This window comes from Pinus tabuliformis, chromosome 5_1, assembly GCF_031772625.1.
Source record: "Pinus tabuliformis cultivar Carrire ecotype Pingquan chromosome 5_1, CPIR1, whole genome shotgun sequence".
NCBI classification, from domain to species: domain Eukaryota; kingdom Viridiplantae; phylum Streptophyta; class Pinopsida; order Pinales; family Pinaceae; genus Pinus; species Pinus tabuliformis.
In genome coordinates, this window is record NC_142305.1 from 621,998,682 (window position 1) to 622,002,969 (window position 4,288).

General features: G+C 39.0%; 1 pseudogene; it reads right to left on the reverse strand.

Moving 5' to 3' along the window:
- Positions 1–1,934: 1,934 nt before the first annotated feature.
- On the reverse strand, positions 1,935–3,139 carry LOC149166474 (putative protein S-acyltransferase 7 pseudogene; annotated as a pseudogene).
- Positions 3,140–4,288: the final 1,149 nt, after the last annotated feature.

Here is a 4,288-nt window from a genome sequence, read left to right on the forward strand (position 1 = left end):
AAACATTGTGCACATTTTTCATTCATGTGGAGCCGCAAATATTGTCCATAAATGTCTTTTCTTGAATTTTCTTATTCAAAAAGCAACCCAGTACTGGGTAAAGCGCTCGACTTGCACATCCATGACCTAAATGAAAGGTAATTTTCAAGAACGTAAGTAGTATTGATATTCTTATGGTATAGTTAGCCAATTTCTTAAATTTGCATTCTAAAATACAAATTCACAATCTTGAAAATTATTCCTAGAACTACTGACCATGTTTGCCTGAACATTATTGATCGATTTCTTGTTGACTGGTGAATGACACCCTTTGCAAGAGCATGTATTTGGTTGCTTGAAATGTGATGTTGAGTTTCAAACTGCAGGAAAAACTTTTTTTTTTCTAGGTAAAACTGATCTATTTATAAACACATAATGTACATAGAGGCATCGGCCTTAGCGGCAAGGGTTGGTTGTAAAACCAGTCTGAGCATCCAACCTTGAATTCAAGATTGCCCTAGATGGGGAAACTAGTCCGAGTACAAAAATTAGAACAATTTAAGGTACCCTCGCTGGGGCTATAGTTCCATAACTAAAAAAATTTAACCAAAAAACTGTAAATTTCAACGCTTAGCTCAGACATTTCCACTGTAGATTGACAATTGGGAGCCAAATTCAAAATTTTCATTGCCCAAGCTTGGGACAAATCCAGACAAAGACTTGACATAAAACAAAAATTAAAAAAGACAAGAAACAAAGCAAAATAGGGACGGATCCACGGCTAGCCACGTAACCTGGCCAACAGCTGTAAGGTGTCTTCTGTTGGCTCTTCCTCAACGATCGAACACCATCCATAGTCCTCAGAACCTGCGTGTTCGGCTGCAGTGCTACCTGTGCCCACCGGCATTGCTGACGTGTTGCCTTGTCAACTTTCCAAGGCTTCTGTGTTGCCATGTTTGCTATCAACAGGTGATTGACTGGCAGCAATAGCTTTGCCATGCAGGGCTACTTTACTATTGTCATGTTGTTGATTACCAATGATGCTGATATCGCGGTTGCATGAAGTCGCTTTTTTCTGCTCTTCCATGTGCTCTGGCGAAGGTGCCTGTGGCTCAATTTCTTCTGAGAACGAAATGGTCACTGTGGCTGTAATGACAAGTCGGGTTAAAGTGATGCGGAACTAGAATTGAGAGACCTAGGGGGCTGAATGTGAAAGAGGGGGGAAATCCTCTAAATGTGCAGCAGCTTCCCTTCTTCCTGTGCCAAGGTGCATGGCACGCCCCCTTCCACTTCAGGTGTTGGGGTAACGACCTAGAGAGAGCTGAGACTTGGGATTAACTGCAGAGGAGTCAGGGGAGGTTGTGATGGAGCTAGACGTAGCCTGAGGGCGAGAGATATCTCCGCGAGTGCCTCCACGTCTGCTTCGCATACGATGTCTAATGTGGGCCATGGCAGGGTTGAGCGAAAGGTTGGTAGTAGAGGGGTGGGTGGAGTTGTGATGCCGGGAGCGAATAGGGGAGGTCTGAGCCTGGTTTAAGCTGTAGAGATTGGAATGAGAGTAGTGGATGACATTATCCAGATCTAGACAGCTAAGCAACCAGCATCGGCTTCCAGTCATAGTACGAGAGCAAGGAGTTGCAGCTTGTGAAGGGCAAGCGCAATGGAGTAAGGGGGCATAAATGCATGATGCTCTGCAGGTTATATATCAAAGAAGATGGTGGAGGTGCCTCAGCCTTCGATCACAATTAATATCTTTTGCAGGGTGGTATGAATGTGCCAAAGATTGGCATGAGGGACGACGCAGGTGGCCATGTGGTCATCCTATCCTTCGGCCACTCGTCTTATCATGTTAACTTCCATATTAATCACCCACATCCGAGTACTGCAGGAAAAACTTATCACATCGATAAATGTTTAATTTTCTACAACATGCATTTTTTAAACATGTCAACTTACTAGAAATCATCGGTTTCCTGAGGAGTGATGTCTCCACTAACTCGATTTGCTTTACTAACTCCAACATCCAAGGCAAGAATATCCAGTGTTATTTACCAACTCCCACTCTTACGGCCCCAACTTAAATGCCTCATATGTATTCCACGTCTTCCCTCTGCTCTTTCCACAGGAAGTGTACAGCTTGAATGAGCAAAAGAGTCCTCATAACCATCTTTGTTTTCTAATCCACCATTGCTTTCATGTGCTTCAAAATCTGCCAATGCTTCAGCACCAACAGTTGGCCATGAAGGCTTATTACCTATTTCAAGGTCAATTCCTCCTTTGCCCATGTTAGGACTGAGAAAGTTCCCCCCTGAAGGAGGAGCAGAAGTATCTTGTAGTGTAGAATAATTTTGTAACTTGGCTCGAAAATTATTCTTTGACGGTGGAATTTTTGTAAAACATATTTCTTTGAAATTTTGTATTACTCCTTTGTTGTAAGGATTTTCTCTTCTATCGTACCAATCTCTGAAATTCTCATATGTAGTATGATTTGTACTTTCAATCAAACAAAGATGAAATAACATGAGTCCACCGACAAGCCAAACTAAAAAGAATGTGTACAATATGAGCACAATTGATGCATGTGTTTTTGGCATAGCTTTCCAGACTGTAACATCATTTGCTACCATAATTTTCTTGATATATACCCACCAAAAGGAGAATACATAAACGCACAACAGGGTTGTTGAAAAAACAAACATAAAGAAGATTCACAAACACATCTTTTGTACGAGGTAATCGTGGATGTGGAGTCTACCCACCTATTGACTCTGGTGTCAAACTGGAAACATCATAACCTTCTTCAGGCTCAGGAGGGTGTGAATTTCGAGGGAGTATTCCAGGATCTCTTATGGATTTGAGAAGAAGAAGAACCAAAGAATATATTGTGAAGACCACTACAACGACCATTATGGATATTCCTGCATGACGTGAAAACGTGTCCAAAAGTTTTATTGCAAAAAATACACAGAATATTGTTGCTAGAACGAGGATGAGAACAAATGGTAAAAGTAATGACCTCACATCTGGCCCAAATAAAAACCTCCTAGTAAAGAAAAAGTTATTGCTTCCTTTCCAAGCTTGATATGCTCCCTTCTCACTGTCATTTTGGTCCATATTAGACCCCCATGTCCGGAATCTAAGGAGATGGATTTGCATACATCTCTTCTGAAAGACTTCTCTTTCACCGCCATATTAATTTCTTTCCCAAAGAGATCTACAAGAAACACTGGTTACATGGGGTCAAACCCCAAATCATTGGCCGTCTGAAGACCCAAGACCCAAACCAACGACCTCCCATTAAAAATAGTCTAAAGATTGAAAATCAAAGTGGTTTCTGCCTCGAAACTAGAACTGACGACCTCCTTTAAAAGAAACCCTCCAGAAATAAACATTTAAAAAAAACTCATTTTATTTACTGTTCTAAAAATGAAAATATTTTAAACACCAATATCCTTTTAATGATTTAATAAATTCCAATTTTTAATATTTTATTTTTAATTATTGTTGTTTAGTCTACGGGCTTGAGAATATTTGTAATAAGACTCTTACAAAAGCGAAATTCCGCAAGTCCAGGTGTATTTGGAACAATGAGATAATAGTATCCAAGCAAATCATTCGAATTCGTACACTACTTAAAGTGTAAAATTAATTGGCTTCAAATGGGATGATATATTGCTGCTAAAGTTGGATAAGTTGTTGAAACTAGGGGGCTATTTTTGTTTATTTTTCACCTATAGCATATATGTAATGCCATGAGAAATCTTGTCAAATGCATGTGCTAGAACATTGCTTCAAACATAGATTATATTATATTGATATGGTTTAAACCTCTCACAAATAGTTGTTTCTTGAAGAGAGATCGACATACCAAACCACCTTTGTGCAGTTTGGTCTTCCTATCATTAGTAGCTTGGTGCCTTTGGCATTAAATAGTGCTTTTGAAAGGAAAAAAAAATGCTCTAGACTCCCTTGAATCTGTTTTCAAGAAATATGGAAAATTATCTTTTGTTTGGAAATATAAGTTAGTTATTTGAAAGACACTTTTAACTGATTTCCCACTATAAGATTTTCTAGTCATAATAGATTACTTTCTCATTTTATTTATGAATTGCGTAGGAAAAGCAATTCAGGGTATTTTTTATCAAGTTATATCTTTAAAAATATAAATGGCATGCATCAATGAAACATAATCCTACTGCCATGGATAATCCTAATGATTATTTGGCATGAGATATATGATGACGATATAATGAACTCAAACATAATCCTACTGCCATGGATAATCCTAATGATTATGTGGCATGAGATA